A 19,440-nucleotide genomic window follows, 5' to 3' on the forward strand; every position below is an offset into this window, starting at 1 on the left:
TTTTTTTTTTAATATTTTATTTATTTATTCATGAGAGAGACAGACAGACAGACAGAGACAGAGACACAGGCAGAGGGAGAAGCAGGCTCCATGCAGGAAGCCTGACTCGGGACTCCATCCCGGGTCTCCAGGATCAGGCCCTGGGCTAAAGGCAGGCGCTAAACTGCTGAGCCACCCAGGGATCCCCATCCCTATCTGTCTTTATCTTATTTTTCCTTGTCTTCCCCTATGTTCATCTGTTTTGTTTCTTAAATTCCACATATGAATGAAAACATATGGTATTTGTCTTTCTCTGACTGACTTATTTCGCTTAGCATAATACCCTCTAATTCCATCTATGTTGTTGCAAATGGCAAGATTTCATCCTTTTTGATGGCTGAGTAATATTCCCGTGTGTGTGTGTGTGTGTTTGTGTGTGTGTGTGTGTGTGTGTACACACTACATCTTCTTTATCCATTCATCTGTTGGTGGACATATGGGCTTTTTCCATAGTTTGGCTATTGTGGACATTGCTGCTATAAACATTGGGGTGCAGGTGCCCCTTCGAATCACTAGGTTTGTATCCTCTGGATAAATACCTACTAGTGCAACTGCTGGGTGGTAGGATAGTTCTATTTTTTATTTTTTTGAGGAAACTCCACACTGTCTTCCAGACTGGCTGCACCAGCTTGCATTCCCCACCAACAGTTAAGATATGAGACTGGGACAGTGAATATATCCAGCCCTTGGAAGAGTTTCCTTGTGCCCCTTTGTAATACCTCCCTCTTCCCTTTCCATCTTCCCCCTACCCTTCAGGCAGCCACTGATTTACATGTTGACACTGTAGATTGCTTTGCATTTTCTAGAATTTTATAGAAATAGAATCATACGGTGTTTACTCCTTACTATCTGGCTTCTGCCACTCTGCATGATTACCTTGAGGTTCATTCATGTTCTTGCACATGTTAATATTTCATTCCTCTTGTCGATAAGTAAGTAGTGTTTCATTTGTATGAATGCACCACATTTTATTTACTTACTGGTGGACATATTATATTGGCTCTTTCCAGTTTGGGCTATTACAAATAAAGCTGCTATGAATATTCTTTAATAATAATAATAATGGAAAATATGAATAAAATATTGCCTACAAAAGTGAGAGACACAGAACAGACTATGAAACATTATGAAAACATGATAGGATTACAGAGTAGGGACAACAATAATGAATTTAGAATGAGACCAATCAGCATGGTTTTGTGTATTTTTCCAGCTGTCTTCAACTGCAGGAGTACAAGCATAGAGAAGACAGAGGGGCACCTGGGTGGCTCAGTAGGTTAAGCAGTTAAGTGCCTGCCTTTGGGCCAGGGCATGATCCCAGGGTCCTGGGATGGAGCCCAATATCAGTCTTCCTGCTTGGCGAGGAGTCTGCTTCTCCCCATTCCTCTGCCTGCTACTCTCCCTACTTGTGTGCTCCCTGTCAAATAAGGAAATAAAAATCTTTAAAAAAAAAAAAAAAAAAGAGAGAGAGAGAGAGAATTACATTCAAGTTGGAGTTTTACTCTGAGTAAAACACAAAGCAAAAGAGGGGCAAGATATGAGAGTATGTGCAAGAGAGGATGCTAATGGGCCATGGAGTTTGGAGAAGGTAAGAGAGTCCACTAACATTCATGTTTGCGTCTGAGTGTATATGTAAACATACAGGTAATTCTGTAATGATAATATCAGGAAATATAGTTGATAAGTGAATTCTTTTCCCCTTATGGTTTCAATCCTTTTCTGTACTAAACTGCCAGCTTAAGGAACTCCCAGCTCCCAGCAAAAGAGAGAAAGGAAAAGGAGGGAACAGGTGGTTTATTTGCAGGACTCTGGGACTCTTCAGAAAGGCTGCTTGAAAATAGTTGAAGGGAATAAAAATAGAATATAAATGGTGAAGACATTCAGATGTGGATTCACATCCAAAACAGACTCAAACAACAATAGTCTTCACAGAACACGAGAAGGAGCACTGGTCCCCGGAGCAAGTAAGCCTAGGTGCAGGTTCCAATTTAGGTGCACTGGCAGGGAGGTCACCAACGTTGTTTTCTCACTTGGACAGTGGATCATACTTGACGTACCCACGTCACAATATTGTAATGAAGACTGGAAGCTCTGGGAGAGCAGAGGGTGTGTCTATCCCAACCCTGTTCACAGGGTTTCAGAGCTAATTCTCTCATATATCAACATACACTGATGGTTAAATGGTATCTTGAGTGATCAGCGTTAAAGAACTTCTTTAAACTGGCAAGTGGGATCTGAATGTTAAAGTCTTCATTTTTTTTCCAACTAATGTTCCTCCCTTGCCCACACTATTATTGCTCCAGCAATGACCCTGAACCAAGAACCAGGGCCATCCTTCAACCTAAAAGTTTCCCCCAGGTCTCCATGGCCAGTGTGATGTCCCAACCATGTAGGGTCAACCAACCCACAGTCAAGGACAATACTGGTTCCAACATCCCCCAGTACAGTTAAGATCTCCTAGACCACCGACATCACAATACTCCCAACATTTCTCATGTACCAGTATCCCCCAGGGCCACTCCCAGCATGGAAGCAGGTCTCTGGGAATATCTAACAGCCCTAATCTCCAAAAGGCCTCCCCATTCAGACAAGTCTCCCTCCCCATCTCACCTTCTCTGTTGTCTCCAGCTCAACCCAGCTCCTCAGCCCAGGGCACACTTTCCACTCCTTCCTATTCCATCCCAGACTCGCTGGGCAACCCTTATAAGACAACCTTTTCAGACAACCCTTACTTCATCCTCCTAGCAGATGCTGGAGGAAGAAGTAGAACATGGTGGACAGCAACCATCTTATGAGCCCCTTCATCTCTACCTCTTTACAGACTCTAAAATTGATGTATGTGGTAGCCTGAAAGTAAGCCAGGATGAATCCAACCGACTACTACCCTTGTCAATTCATTAGACAAATGTAACAAAGTGGAGGTGGTAGGGAGGCGGGCTTTGAGTTAAAAACCTGACAAGCTTGCTGTACCACCTATAAAGCAAAGATAATGGGACCTTTGGCTCAAGGTCGTTGGAGGGATAAAGGAAATCATTTAAGTACCTAGCTTAGTACCTGGCACTTGGCACCTCAGCAAATGCCAGTCCCCCACCTCCTTTGACCCAGCACATCCAGCTGCAGCCATGATCCCCAGAACCACAAAGAAGCCTTTCTCTTAATGCGCTTTCATCACCACGTGAAGGAAATGAACATTTCCCAGGCATTTCCCCTTTACCTGGCCCTTCTTAGAATCCCTCTGGGATGATCCCCCTTTTTTTTACAGAGGCTCAGAGATATCAGGTGACTTTCTCAAGGTCACATAGCTCCTATGAGGCTTAGCTGAGATTGAAACCTAATTCTCTGGAACTCCAAAGTCTACTTTTTATGCTTCCCACAGCACTCTCCTTCAAAAGGACATATGTGAATCAGAAGCACAAACTGGTTGAAATTATTATACAACATCAAGGAAAGGAAGTCATGAGACAGGAAGGGCAGTTTACTCAGGGGACATATTGTCCTATACTTAAATATCCTTCTATCTTGGAGTCTCCTCCTCTCATCTGGCTTTCCCTCTCACTCCACAAGGTGGCAATATTCCACAAAGTTAGGGGTACAGCAGCTCTGTGTAGCTGGGATCCAAGGGTCTCAACACAGCAACCTCATGTACTACCTGCTAGGAAAGACACCCATTGCTAAGTACTCTGAAACACACCGGACAGAATGAACATGAGCATCACAACAGAAAAACCTCCTTACTACCCCCCCCCACACACACACACACACACAAACGGGAGACAAACAGGTGCACTCTCTCAAGGCCTTGGCTGACACTTTTTTCCACATTAGAAGTCAGAAAAACAAGAAAAAAAGAATGAAAAGAGGGTAATAAGACAAGAGGAGAAGGCAACAAAACAGAAGTGAAAATAATAAGGAACAGGGCCAAGGGTCAAGTGAAGGAAAGCAAGAAGGAAAAGGAATAGAATGCTCTGAATTGGAAGACTCTATTTCTAGCAACCCAGGTCAGGGCACATAGGAAATCAGGGTCAGAAAGAGGCAGCCACTTGGCTAGGGTCACAGAGCAGGTCAGGGCAGAGTCCTCCTTTGGGCTGAACTATCTTCAGCCACTGGGCACCACTGACACACCAAATCCATAATTCCACAGGGCTCCAGGATCACAGACCCTAAGACTACCACTTACAGAAGAATGGAGTAGACCTACTTTTCCATTTTCCCTGATAAGTATGGATAAAACCCCTCAACTTTAAAATAAACTTAGCAGGAGTCTAAAAGAATGAAGACAGACAGACTAGGGACCTCAGGACCCAAGAAGTGAGTTCTCTGAGGGTTTTTTGTGTGTTTTTTTGTTTTGTTTTGGTTTTTTTTTTTTTTTCCCCTTCAGTCTGAGTGCTGGAGAATCCAGCAACCTAGCAATGCCAGTAAACACAGACACTCTGCCCCCAAAGAGAAAAGCTCCAAGAAAATCCTGTCCCCACGAAAGGGACAGCCTAGCAAACAGAAAACTTTTGAGCAAAAACTACTCAGCTCCAGCCAAATATCCCCAAAACATTGCAGCTTCACCCCCACTTTCACCAATAAAGGTCAAATGGAAAGCCTAGAGTTTTACTTTTGCCAGGCTTTAACAAGACACCCTTAACTCCCTTCTTGCTGTGGTGCCAGAGAAGGTCAAGTGAGAAGCTGGGATTTCATTCTTGCCAGTCAGTAACAAGCACCTCTGACCAGGTGGAGTGGTCAGTGGAGACCACATGGGGTTCCTGGACTTCTGTCTCCACCAGGAGGTAGCAAAGCACTCCTTCTTTTCCCTGCTGGGGTGCTATTGGAGGATCAGAGGAGGCCCAGAGGAGAGTTGGGACTTACACCACCACTCAGCAATAATGAGGTTTAACCACCCAAATCTCCACCCCACGGTACTAGAAGCCGAGTGAGGAGCTTAATTCCCACCACTGTCCAGAGGTAACAAGGAGTCTGCACCGCCCCCACCCCCCACCCCCCACCCCCACCGACGCCCAGGTATCTACTGAGGCCAGGAGGAGAAAAAACCCCTTACTTCCATTCCACCTGGCAGCAATAGGCAATGTCCCTTTACTCCACCAAAGCAGCATCAACAAAGACCTGCTAAAACAGAAAATATAAATAAGATCTAGAGTCTCAGAACATAATACTCAAGATGTCTCAGTTTCAATTTAAAAAAAAATTACTCAACTTGATTGAGAAAAGTCAACAGAAACTGACACCAAGACAGATGCCTAACAAGGATGTTAAAGCAGCCATTGTGAAAACCCAGTTAGTGTTGGAGCTGAATTAGAACCTACCTCTGTTGCCTTTGCCTGAATAAGGGAACAAAACCAAAAGCTCTCTTACTAGGGAAAAGCTGACTTACCAAAAAGGCTACTGTTCTATTCCTTTACTTTGTTTTTATGGAAATAGAAAGAAGGAAGTAGTGCTTTTCACCCACAAGCTAATTTTACAAATAATTTGTACGAGCTAAATTGGCACCTAGAGTAATAAATGCCTTAGTCTGTAGGACTTTGAATTGATTTGGAGTTAAAAAAATAAAATAGGCAACCTATGTAGAAATGCTTTCCCTCCTGGAAAAAAAAAAAAAAAAAAAAAGAAAGAAAGAAATGCAAAGTGTCTTTGGCCTAATCCAATCTAAACTTTCCCCTGAATCATTTTCTGTGAAACAGCTATGATTAAAACATTGTTTCCTTAATCTGCTTCACTGCCTCAAGAGTAGTCTCTTTTCCCTAACAAAGGGAAAAGAGTATCCAAAAGCCTCAAATTTAATACTTATTTTTAATGTGGTTTAGCTTCCTCTAGGTATACATTTGTAGTTTAAGACGAGTAAAAATACAAGTATACACAAATGTTTTTTAGAAGACAATGATTACCTGATTTTTATCTTTTTTTTATTTTTATCTTATACAATTAAAAATATGACAATTTAAAGGAACCAAAACCTAAAATTATATTACAAATTGGAGGTCTTGGACTTAGCAATTTCCATTTCCAATTAGGTTGGCCCTTGAGAAAATCTCTATGTTTCTGTCTCCTCATCTATAAAACACAGCTAAGGAGATCCTGTGTGGCTCAGTCAGTTAAGCATCTGCCTTCAGCTCAAGTCATGATCTCAGTGCCCTGGATCAAGCCCTACATTGGGCTCTCTGCTCAATGGGGAGTCTACTTCTCACTTTCATTCTCCCTCTGTGCTTGCTCTCTCTCTCTCTCAAATAAATAAATAAAATCTTTTTTTAAAAAATGCAGCTAAAAATGTCCCCTAATTGGCATGAGAAAATTTCCAGGGATAATATATATGTTCATTATGTTGATTGTGGTAATGAGTGTGTGTGTGTGTGTGTGTGTATATCACATATATACCATATATATACCATATATGTAAAACCAGTATATACACATATATACCAAAACATCAAATTGTACACTTTAAATATGTACAATCTATTGTTCATCAATTATACTCCAATAAAGCTGGTTTGTTTTTATTAAACACTCTCTAATCATTGCTGCAGTTTGCCATACACTGATCCACGCAGAGAATGCTGGATGGCGGGGGAAGGAAGGGGTTGGAGGAGGGCAGGGTATTGTCCAAAAAGCAGGATAAAATGTGCACAAGTTAAAAAGAGACTGTCAGCATTTTGCAACCCGTGCTGAAAGGCACAAAACTCCCAGGGGAAATGACTGATCAAGACTGCAGTTAGAGTAAACGCAGAGTCATTTTTATATGGGTTTCAAGGCCTTGAAAAGCAAGAGGCCACCCTTCCACAGAATGGAGCAGAAATGACATGGGACACACCAAGTCCTTCCAAGGTCTCCATCACCTCTCCCGCATACTGTTGTTAGAAACAGCTTTCTCGGGGATCGTTTCCATAAGAGTGCTTGCTCTGCCATTTTCTGTCATTTTCATGACTTACATGGGCAAATACAATACTCATCTCTTCTTCTCCCTGACTTTGTCCTCTGCAGTCCACCTAACCGGCCCGTTGGCTGTTCTCCCAGCATGATCTCAGCTCTCCTCAGGCTACATGGTTCCTTTCCACCCCCTAGGCTACCCTGCCTGTTTCTCCCCTAGAATCCATACCCTGCCCATCCTTTTAGAGCCAGCTTCATTCTACATCCTCTGCAAAACCTTTCTTGGCTTCACCACTAGATGATAATTTATCTTTCCTTTCATTAAAAACCTATCTATAGAGACTATATTTTGGAACCCAAAATTGGGGCATGTGAATGTAGAGTTTTGTGCTGTTGACAGATGTGAAAGAGTCTGGGAAATATGGCTTGAATGCTCAAAAATTGGACTTTGGAGGAAGTCTTAAAAAGTGTACGGAGCAAGAGAATAAAATATTCAAAATGATGAGAATATAAGATGTCCAGGATACATGACTGTATCTGTCATTTGGTTTTTGGCATGAGCTACCTACAGTGCATTATTAAATTCTTTCGTTCGAATCACGTTTCCAAAGTTACACTTTAATACCCTGGGGAAAGGTGCTGTGTCAATACCTAGATGTACTTCCAACAACTAGGTAGGGCCTGGCAAATTCTATACAGTAAATGAATGGTTATGAATGAACAATTTCGAATGCATAGGATCTGTGGGAAAATTATTTTCATGCAGTGTCACCAACAGCTACACTTCCTTATTCATTCCCCTGGGAGCAGTGCCCCACACTGAAGTGATAGGGTGGAGAGACAGAGTCAGGAGTTTACCTTTAGGATCTGATGTCATTTGCATCATCCTCTAACCACTACTTTAGGAGAGTAAGAAAAAAATGAGACACTGCTACAATGTAGAGTAAGTCTCTCAGACTTGAACATGCATAAGAATTCCCTGGAGAACTTGTTAAAATTATTCCAGCCCCCACCCCCAACAGAATCAATGGATTTGGGATGGTAACTAGAAATTTGCATGTCTCACAATCTCCCAGGTGAGACCAACCCTGCTAACAGGTCTTCACACCATGCCCTAAGTAGAAATGATGTAGAGCACATTCTGAAGGGAAGAGGCATTATGAAGATCTCTTCACAAAAGTAATGGTGGAAACCTAAATCAAACTATCTTCAGCAAGCAAATGGATTTGTTGGAAGGAAACAAGTAGGAAGCTCACAGCATGAGCAGGAAAGGAGCAGAAGCAGATGAAGATTCGAGGATCTCAGGGACTGAGTATGGAGATGCAATTGTTATTGGAACTCTGTAATCTCTTTTTTCACTTTTATCTCTGCTTGGCATTGTTCTCTCCTACTGCTAGTACATTTTCTTCTGATGGTGGGCACGGCTCTTGAAAATTCTAAATTCTTATAATCAAATTCCATGTTTCAATTTTTTATTGCTATATTATAAACCATCCCAAATTTGGTGGCTTAATACACCAACAGTCATATATGGTGCTGACAAATCTATAATAACTATAACCATTATAATCTCTAGCTTCAGCAAGGCTCTCATCTTTAGTCTTTGTGGCATCAGCTGGGTGTCAAAGGTTAGGGGTGATGACAGCTGGGATCTGGAATCATCTGAGATTACCTACTGTCTGATGATTGATGTTAGCAGTTGATTGGGACATCAGCTGGAGCTATCAGCCAGAACATATATTCATGACCTCTCCATATGGCTGCTTGGGCTTCATCACAGCATGATGGCTATGTTCCAAGAGCAAGTACCTCGAGAGAACCAGGTGGAAAGTGCATTATCTTCAATTGCATAGCCTCAGATATCACAAAACATTATTTACACGATAGTCTTAAACTTACCCAGATCCAAAGAGAGGAAACATAAACCCGGTTCTCAATAGGAGAAGTGATCAAGTCACACTACAAGAAGAGCTATAGTCTGGGAGACATTGTTGTGAGCATCTTCGAAAATACAATCTACCATAATTTATAACTTGAGATACCAGATTTTCTTAATTACGTATGAAAAATCCCAGTCAATAATTTTGATTGACCTGGCCTTGGTCAGTGCTCATTCCATTGACCAATCATTATGGCCAAGAGGATGAAATACAACGACAAGCCTAGCCTGGCTCAATCCTCATCTTGTGGCTGGCTAGAGGGAACAGCCAACAATATACATTCACTATAAAATAGAATGACCTTCCAGAATGACTTTCCAAGTTTGGGTCATTCTGGACACCAGTCTTGACTATAATAATCAGGAAGGGTTCATAGAGTTCAGATATCTATATGTGAAAACATCTGGAGGAGACTGTTCTCAGAAATGCATAGGAGTTATGGACTATACGTTTGTGCCCACCCCTATCAAATTTAAATCTTGAAATCTAATCCTCAAAGGACAAGATGTTGGGTTTACCTTACATGGTTGCCCTGAGAGTAACAAAATATCAATTATATGGACATGTAATTGGCTTTGCAAACTATCTTCCTGCTCTATCTCTTGCCCCACCTTGAAGTCACTACTCTCCTTACTCTAAATTGCTTAAAATATATAAATTTGGGTCACTTAATAACAATTAAGTGTGTCTTTTGCCAGCTGTGTTATATGTGAGTGATCTGCCTATGTTGATACCCTACCTCCCAATTAGATCATAAACATTCAAGGCAGATGCAGGCACAGTGCCCTATCAATGTTAATGCACCCCTAGTGACTAGGATGGGAGCTCTACAGAAGCTAAAAAGCTCTAAAAGCTCTAAAAAGCATTCTTTTTAAGCTGAGATTTGCAGGCACTTAGTAAGTATTTTGCTAAGTGTTTTATATGCATTATCTCATTTAATCTATACAACCACAATCCTGGAAGCCGGGAATTACCTTGACGAAACTGAAACTCAGAGGAGTGAAGTGACCCATTCAGCATCACACATAGCTGGGAACTAGTGGAGGCAGGCCTAAATCCAGCCCTGTGTGATACCAAAGTCCCTGCTCTTATGCTAGAACAGCATAGGACTCCTACGTTCCTTGTGTTAAGACATGATTACTTCTTACAGGTCCTTCCGTGAAAAGTGGCTATGTAAGAGTATCCTTAGCGCTTAACATAGCGCTTAAAAGCTAACGCTATTCTTTTTTTAAGATTTACTTATTTATTTGAGAGGGAGAGAGAGCATGAGAGAGAGCAAGGGGGGGTAGGGCTGGAGGGAGAGAATCTTCAAGCAAACCCCCCTCACTGAGCCCAGAGCCCAGCATAGGCTCGATCCCATGACCCTGAGATCATGCCCTAAGCCAAAACCAAGAGTTGGATGTTTCACAGCTATCAGCCACTTCTAATATTCAACTTTGTGTTTTAAAACACCTGATCTCAAGGATGCCTGGGAGGCTCGGCGGTTGAGCCTCTGCCTTCAGCTCAGGGTGCAATCCTAGACCCTGGGCTTGAGTTCCACAGAGAGAGCCTGCTTCTCCCTCTGCCTTTGTCTCTGCCTCTCTCTCTGAGTCTCTTATGAATAAATAAATCTTTTTAAAAACTTCATTTAAATAAATTAATTAATTAAATACCTGGTCACGGTTATCATTTTGCCTGTTTCTCCAAGCAGCCCTAAGTGGTATGCAGAACCCCTGTTATGACCTTTAATGTTACAGGTGAGGGGCCTGAGACTCTTCAGAGGCCCAGGTATCTCCCCTGCTCAGGGCTCCTCCCACACTGCTCCTTCCACCACCCGGTCCCATTCCCACCAGCCTGGCAGTTCAGGGTTGTCCTCAGCTCTTGCCCCATCACTCTCTCATGCTGAGGCCACGAGACTGGAAAATCTTCCTCCCCGGATGAAAAGAAAAAGCAGATGAACTTCTCCAACCATCAGGTTCCTGCTCTCTGAAGGATGGCAAGCAGCTCCTGCATCTGAGCTGAAGCATCTTCCGTGATGCCTCTCTGAAGCTTTCTTCTCAAAAAAGTCCTCATCTCTTACTGCTGACTCCACCCCAGGCTCCCAACCTTGGAGCTCTCTTTTGACTTGCTCCCTGGGATCCAGGACAGGAACACTGTGTCTTCTGACTGGCCTCTGCCAGGACCAGCTGTATCCACGTGGGTTTAATCATCCAGCGTGTTTGACTCCACCACTCTGGGCCTAAAAACATTGATCTGTGGGCTTCAAACTTCTATTTTTTAATAAGGGATATTTTTTTCCAGACCAAATTTTTCCAGAGCCCATAATAAAAGAGATGCAAGTGATAACTGTTTCCTCCGACCTTTTAAAATTATTGTTTGTGCAGAATCAAATACATCACTGTTTAAGGAAGCCCTAGCACAACTCTGCAGAGCTAGGACTCTCCAACAGTTCGAAAGCCTCTGGACCACCAGGCCAACTGGGACCCATCCAGCTCCACTAATGTCTGGGTTAACAAGCATGGCTTAGGGAGGACAGTGTGTTCATTTTTAATTCAAATAAGATTTTGAAAGGTGGGGCATGGTGGAGAAGTCAGTAGCATAATCTGCGTGTCTCATACATTCAATATTTGTTAGTACTTACTGAGATTTAAGGTGGGGGATGCTTATAGAAAAAACTAGACTTGCTCATATACTACTTTCTCATGAAAAAAAAAAAAATCCCTCAGGCTTATTCCCAAAGCCCTTATGATGTGAATCCATTTAAAGCCAACAAAGACCCACCCCAAGAGAATGCCACCTCCTCCCGGCTCCCTCCTGCCAGCTCCAGCACAATGTTCTTTTCTCAGAATATAAATTTAGCTCCTCGAGGAGGATGAGCAAAGCTCATGGCAACTGTGCTCTCTACAGGCGGTATGAGTCATTCAGCCTCCAGAGGGGCCTCTCTCCCCAAGCTTGTCAGCTTGTCTGCAGCCAGCCAGCAGGGTCCGGTTAAACACACCTGAAGGGATGTCTCCTGTATTGTGCTGTTCACTCACCCAGAGAACCAAAGCAGTAATTAATTCAATCCTGAAGACGTCCCGGCATTTGGCTTCCCTAACTCCAGTTAGTTTTTCTTTCCTCCTTTATGCAATTTGTTCACATAGACATGTGATTTGGATCAGATGGTGAAAGCAGACCCACTCCACTGTGAAACAGCATGTCTTTCTTCCCACCCTAAATTCTAAAGGCTTACAAGATTTTATGCTGAATCTGATTTTTTTTGCTTTTTACTATTTGCCATTTTGCACTAATCTGCTCGTTCCAGTCTGTCCTATTAACATATATATATTTCACTTCTCTGTCTCTCTCTCTCTCTCTCTCCCTTAATCCTCTGGCCCATGGTTGTCCCAGATGGCCTGCATTTCCAAGCGGTCTGGTGAGATCTGCAGTCTTTCTTTAAACAAAGGGGGTGAGGCTGCCATCTAGTGTCCAAAAGGGCACATGCGTCATGAAAGAAGTCCGCTATGTCTGCAGAAGTCTATTGCTTCTAACCTACTAAGTTCTGGAAGCAAGGATGAAAGTTTGTCACACAATCAGACAAGATTTATACATTAGGGGCTAAGGAAATGGCATGTGGATGAGAAAACACAACCTTCTGCCTTCCCCTGGTATAAAGTGACCACTCATCCCAGCTTATTTAGGACTGAATGGAAACCTAAGATGAAAGACTTTACATGCCCAAACCAGGAAAATCCCGGGCAAACCGGGACAATAAGACAGAAGAGAACTCAGGCATCTGGCTGGGAGCAGAAGACTCAGTTTGAGAAAGAGAGGTTTTGCTTTTTTAGAAGAGATTGGGCTTTGTGGGTATCAGATGGAGGAGGCTCAGCTAGGGAAGAGAGAAAGTACTTGGAGCACCAGCCAAAAATATCTTGGATTAAGATACCAGACTAAGCTCAGAGGATTCTCTGGAGGCCTCCAGACTGAGGGATCTCAGTTAAAATCATGTGTCTCCTACTGGGGCAAAAGTGGGTTCTGCATCTGCCCTCACAAACTTGGACTTGCCGACCCGGGCAGTATATTGTTTATATAAATTCCTAATATAGGGGTGCCTGGGTGGCTCAGTGGTTGAGCATCTGCCTTTGGCTCAGGGCGTGATCCTGGAGTCCTGGGATCGAGTCCCACATTGGGGTTCCCCTCAGGGAGCCTGCTTCTCCCACTGCCTGCTTCTGCCTCTTTCTCTCTGTGTCTCACATGAATAAATAAATATAATCTTTTTTAAAAATTCCTAATACAGCCTCGATGCTCCAAGTAAACACACTGAGCTATACTCAAGAAGTGAACCAGAATAAGCTGTTTCATTGAGCACCTGGGAATCTTCCAGTTAGCCAGCGGATCCCAGGGCTGTTAAGCATCAAATGTTTGTATCTCACTAGGATTCAAATGTGGGAGACCAAATCCCCAGTGTGCTGGTATTTGGAGGTGAGGCCTTTAGGAAGTGATTAGGTTTCGATGAGGTCATGAGGATGAAGCCCCTTAATGGGACTAGTGCCCTTATAAGAAGAGGAAGAGGCCAGTGCTCACTCATGTGTTCTCTCTCTCTCTCTCTCTCTGTCTCTCTGTCTGTCTCTCTCTCTCTCTCCCATGTGAGGACACAGCAAGGAGGCAGGGGTCTGCAAGCTAGGACAAGGGCTCTCCACAAAACTTAACCATGCTGACATCCTGATCTCAATCTTCTCAGCCTCCAGAACTGTGAAAAATAAATGTCTGTAATTTAAGCCACCCAACCTACAGTCTTTTGTTATAGCAGTCCTAGCTGATGAAGACAGAAGCCAACTGAGGCTAAAATGACAGCTCTGCCATCTACCAGCTGTGTGACATTGAACAGGTGACTTAACTTTCTAAAGTTCCTTTTCCTCAGTGGACTCTTGGGCACATTGGATAAAGATTGCATAGAAAGTACTCCTAACCCGGTCCTAGCAATTGGATAGGATCACATAAACCCAGTGTATTGTGACCAGGCAAGCCAGAGCCACTTCCCAGCCTTGAAGCCAGAGTCTTGGGGCTTCTTCCCTTTCTTAGAGCAGATGGTAGATTGAGCCTATTTTCCTTTCTATTTAATGTTGTCCACCTAGTACTTATGGCCCACCTCTCCCAACCAAGACTAACTGCAGAGTAGAGATAATATAGGTATTGTGTTAATTAAATGAGCTAATTCATGTAAAGAGCCTAGAGCGGAGCCCGGCATAAGGTCCACTCCTGTTATTATTACTGTTACCCTGCCTTCCTCTTCCTAGGCACAGGCCCCGTTCATCTCAACAATTGCCAGTCAAAGAAACAAAAGTTCAAGAGGTCACCCAAATTTCACCCTAATAGCTAAGCAATGCTGAAAAGTTTCAAAGGCCTTCCTGGTTTATTTGTTCATCTATTCATTTTTTTTTAATTTTTTTATTTATTTATGATTGTCACACAGAGAGAAAGAGAGAGAGGCAGAGACACAGGCAGAGGGAGAAGCAGGCTCCATGCACCGGGAGCCCGATGTGGGATTCGATCCCGGGTTTCCAGGATCACGCCCTGGACCAAAGGCAGGCACCAAACCACTGCGCCACCCAGGGATCCCTTGTTCATCTATTCAACAAAGATTTGTAGCCCCTGTGCCCGACATTGGGCGAGGCAGGAAGGCCACCATGTGAACCAGTCAATATAGCCCCTGCCCTCCGGGAGGCTGGGCATTATCAGTGAATTACGATGTGGTCCAGGAGACCAGAGCCCTGGAGGGCTATGGGAATGGACTAGAAGAGCCTGTGGCCCAGGCAGGACCTCTGCAGGCAGTCATGTTTGGCCAGACACACAAGGGACGAGGATAGGAATGAGTTCATTCACCAAGAAAAGGAACAAAAGGAAAGATGGAGAGAATTCCCTGCCATGGAAGAGAGATTGGGATGGTCAATACCAGGGACTAAGAGAAGTGAAAAGACAGAGAGAGAGAGAAACAGAATGGTGTGAGGTGAGGCTGTGAGGGGGGGTAAGAGCTAGAATTTATGGGACCTTAAAAGTCTTTGTAAGGACATCGAACTTCCTTCTGGGGGTAATGGGGAGCCCCAGCAGAGCTAGGAGTAAATGATCAGTTTTGGATTTGGAAAGTTTACTCTTTGGTTCCTGAGGTTGAAACTGAGCAAACATCATCTATCCCTTTCTTTACTAAACTCTTCGAAGAAGGTATAGTTGGGATGGAGACATAGGTGTGAAACATGAACTATTCAGGTAGGTAAATCTCATTCCTAAAAGACTTCCAGAGTAGAAGGCCTGACTTCCAAAGGACCTGTCAGTCAAGATGGCACATTTCTTCCCGGCAAGGCACCCACCCCTGAGTGAGGAAGAGGATTGGAGAGTGGGGCTCTCCCCACAGGCCCGGGATGGTGAGGACTGTTGGGAGCTAGCTGCAAGCCAGCTGCAATGCCTACACAGGCCTCCTTTTTCTTTTTATAGCTAATTTTATTGCTAGTTTTTACAGTTGGTCAACAAATCCAGCTTATTCTAACCCCTGTGTATTTCTTAAATCCCTCCCTTCTGTAGTAGTTGATCTGTCATGATTTAACAAAAATGGCCTCAATGTTTTTGGGTTTGGGTGGATGGATGGGTTTGGATGTGGAGAAACTAGGTATAAAACAAAGACCTCATTCCAGTTTTCACAGAGCTTATAACCTTGTGAGAAAGGAGGCACGGGAATGAATTCAGTAGGAGACAAGAACAGTGATGACCTCTGTACTTCATGGTTAGGAAAACTGAGGCTGGGAATGCAGGGAGCCATTTGCCAAAGATGAGATGGCGGCAGTGCCAGGGCCACGCTGGAACCCACCAGACCACACTGGCCACAGCTCACACAAAAGCCTCAGGGAAGAGCCTGGACCCCATCCCTGCTCTGTATGAGGCTGATAATAAGTTGCACACCAAATTCTTAGCTATCATATACCAGCCTTAAAGAGCCCCCACCCCAGTCTCACAGACCTTTCTCTGGTCTGCAAACAAACCAAGTCTATTCCTACTACCCCCAGGATGTTTGCTTTTCTGATTCTCTCTTACAGGAATGCCCCCTCAATAATTTAGCTTCCTCCTCCTCCAAGGGAGAAGACCCTTCCTGAAGTGACCCCACATCCACATACCTTGGTGTCATGCTTGTCATCTTCATCATACTTAGCCACCACCTGACATGATGCTGTTCAGTTAACACCTCCAGGCCCAGACTCTAAATTCTATGAGACTAGAATCGTGTCTACCTTGTATACCGCCATGTCCCCAGTCAAGGGAAGAGGCCTGGCACATGACAGGTACTCAGTAGTTTTAGAATGAGCTAATGAAAAAAATGCTGAATAAACAGATTCATATCAAGTAGACATGGAAATCATTGTTTGTATGTAACTAAATTCAAGTAAGTAACTAAATTCAAGGAATTTAGTAAGTAATTAAATTCCAATTAGTGGGAAGAGGCCAGGTTGAGTGGGCATAAGACATAAATTTGGGCAGCCTGGGTGGCTCAGGAGTTTAATGCTGTCTTCAGCCCAGGGCATGATCCTGGAGACTCGGGATCGAGTCTCGCGTAAGGCTCCCTGCATGGAGCCTGCTTCTCCCTCTGCCTGTGTCTCTGCCTCTCTCTGTCTCTCTCTCTGTCTCTCATGAATAAATAAATAAAGTCTTTTAAAAAAATACGTGAATTTAAGCCCTAAATGGATTGTTTTCTAGTGGCGATTATAAATGTACTGAAAATTCTTTGTTTCAGACAGGTTTGGTGCCTGCAAAAGAAAAAAAAGCAGTGCCTCACACATTGCTATTGAGAGGGTCAAACTAGACAATATATACTAACCTGCTTTGTAAACAGGAAAGCAGATATAAATGTATTATTGTAACTATACAAAGGGAATTACTACAATATTTACTTATGTAAGCACTTTCCCTATCCTATCTAAAGTAGGCCTCAACTTAGAAAAAACCGATTTAGAGTCAACATTTCAGAAATTCATCTAGTACATAAATGGAATCATTTCTCCAAATCAAGGCAGAGTTTATAAATTGTGTCTATTCTCAGACTCTGTTGTGTTTTTTTCACACTTTGCCCACTGACATCTGGTTTCACTTTTGAACAGTCTTTTCTATCTGACTGTTTATTTTTTTTTTCAAAGGCTCATTCTCATTTACAATGTCATATACATTCTTATAAAACTTTTAGAAGACATTCTAAAAAGTATAGAAGAAAACAAAATCACCTATAACCCTACAGGTAGTCACCTATAATCTAGAGATAACCAAAGTAAATATTTTGAAATATTTTCCTCCAAATGATTTATTTTATTTTATTTTTTAAAAGATTTTATTTATTTATTCATGAGAGACAGAGAAAGAGAGGCAGAGACATAGGCAGAGGGAGAAGCAGACTCCCTACAGGGAGCCTGATGACGGGACTCAATCCCAGGACCCAGGGATCACGACCTGAGCCAGAGACAGAGGCTCAACCACTGAGCCACCCAGGTGCTCCCCAAATGATTTTTTTTAAAACTGGAGGTGTATATGAGAGTTTCATATCGTACAGAGCGTGGTGAACAGGGGCCACGGAATAATGGCTCTGTTAAGCTGCCTGAGACCCTGGTGCAAAAGAGGTAGATGGCACAGTATGGTGGGAAAAGAAAAAGAAAATGAGGAATGATAATTCTCACCACTGAGAGCAGTTGGAAGCACTCAAAATAAAATATGTGAATTGATAGAAACAGTGTTGCACAATAAATTATCATCGTATTAGTAATACTGTTTAGAGGTGGTAGCTCAGTCTTGAAGAAAGAGAGTTGAACTTTTTTTTAATATTTTGTTTATTTATTTGAGATAGAGAGAGCGAGGGGGGGAAGGGCATGAGTGGGGGCTGGAGAGGAGGGGTAGAGGGTGAGAGAGAGGCAGGATCTCCACTGAGCAGGGAGCCCAGTGCAGGGCTCCAAACCCAGGAGTCTGGGATCACAACCTGAGCCAAAGGAGACACTTAACCAACTGAGTCACCCAGGTGCCCCAAGAGATTTTAATTTGAAGCAAAGTTGGCTGGAGCCAGACACAATAGGACAGGACAGGGTAAGAACCCTACTCTCATTGCTAGGATTTAGCCTTGTGTAGCTGGAGAAAATTTCCCATATCTGGGGCATACCCTTTCCTTGAAAATAGTTATCAAAAACATAGAAGACCAATGGAAAGCATTGGATTTGGAAAGTTTACTCTTTCGTTCCTGAGGTTGAAACTGAGCAAACATCATCTATCCCAGTTCAGGCCACAACTTAAGGCTAGTGACTGGAGCTCTGTGTCACCAGCCCATCATAGAAAGTCAAGTGTGACAAAAGCTGTGATGTATCTATCACCCAGAGCACCCTTCAAGATGACAGACTTAATTTCCCAGCTACCAGAAGCACTGCCAGCAGCTTCCTCCAGGGATGACCTCAATGAAGAAGACTGCCCTGCCAAAGGTCACATCCTTTGACCAATGATGTGGGAGTCTAAAGGCCTGATCCTCTCTGCCTAACTTGGGATATCTTCCAAATGCCCTATAAGGTCAGCTGATGGTTCCATGGAGACTGGACATCTTCCTTCTACAAAATCCCGCTTCCTTCCCTTCCCTCCCTAACCAGGTGTTGACCCCAAAGTGTCCCTACTGAGCATCCTGCATGCTGGCTCCATCTCAGAGTCTGCTCCAGGGAGAAGCAAGCCTGTGACAAGAGCCTCCCCTTTTGGTGCGTTCACTGTTGCAGACCCTGGAGGTCTTCTTGAAAAAAACAAGCATTGAGATTTTATTTTTACATTGTATCTTTTAAAAATGTCACAAAAGGATTTATGCCTCCAGGAGGATGGAATAGGTATACTTCTCCCTATTTGTCCTGCTAAACACACCTAACACTGGACACAGTATACACTCAAGCAAAAGAAGACTCTGAAGATGGACAGAGGAAGGAACACATACCAGGGATCTTGGGACACAAGGAATAACACAGTGCTGAGCTCCTTGGGTTTTCTCTTTCTCTCGTAGACCTCAGACACAGAGCTGAAGAATCAGGAACTCAGAAATGGTGACCAGAACACATGAAAACCCAGGCACAAAAGCCTGCTTTCTCTAGCCACAGAACCAAGAAAAGTGCAGTCTAGCCAAGGAGAAACCTTTAAACAATAAACACTCAACTCTGGCCAAATACCAGAGAAATACCTGTGGCCCCATGCCCCCACTCAACAAAGAAGGCCAAGCGGGAAGCCTAGACCTCCACCCTCATCTGCAAATGGGAGAGGTGGACAGAATTTCCAGGTCCCTTCAGCTGATAGTGCCACAGAGAATTCATGAAGATTTCACATTGGTGGGTGTGATCTTTATCATCAAAGAGAAAGATGGATTTTCTTTAATAACATTAAACACAGGGTGAGTCTTTCTCGTGAATTGCTGTTATTAATCCCAGGCAGACAGGAGCAGGAACAAAATGGATACGGTGCCTCCCGTTCCTGCTGGAAGCAGAGGTGGTGCAGAGACCACAGGCCCCACCCCCACCTTACTTTCATGGACTTCTCTTTGAAACTACAATGGTTTCCGGGCTCTTTATCTAATTAAAAAGGTCCAATCAATACA

The 19,440-nt window shown here is 43.4% G+C and overlaps 2 long non-coding RNA genes across 5 annotated transcripts in view; one reads left to right on the forward strand and one right to left on the reverse strand.

The window, feature by feature from the left end:
* Positions 1-19,440, reverse strand: part of LOC112664583 (uncharacterized) — a 98,617-nt gene that overhangs the window by 78,628 nt on the left and 549 nt on the right. For 3 of the 4 annotated variants that reach the window (XR_003139831.3, XR_007403161.1, XR_003139832.3), the window contains exon 2: positions 8,579-8,715. This is a non-coding gene — a long non-coding RNA (uncharacterized LOC112664583). Of the gene's footprint in view, positions 1-8,369; positions 8,716-19,440 lie in introns of those variants that run through there. The other variant, XR_007403162.1, reaches the window with a different exon arrangement.
* LOC112664582 (uncharacterized) lies at positions 18,104-19,438 on the forward strand. Its single transcript, XR_003139830.3, has 2 exons — positions 18,104-18,383; positions 18,856-19,438. It is a non-coding gene; the product is annotated as an uncharacterized LOC112664582 (long non-coding RNA).

Source organism: Canis lupus, chromosome 17 (assembly GCF_003254725.2).
Source record: "Canis lupus dingo isolate Sandy chromosome 17, ASM325472v2, whole genome shotgun sequence".
Classification (NCBI taxonomy): domain Eukaryota; kingdom Metazoa; phylum Chordata; class Mammalia; order Carnivora; family Canidae; genus Canis; species Canis lupus.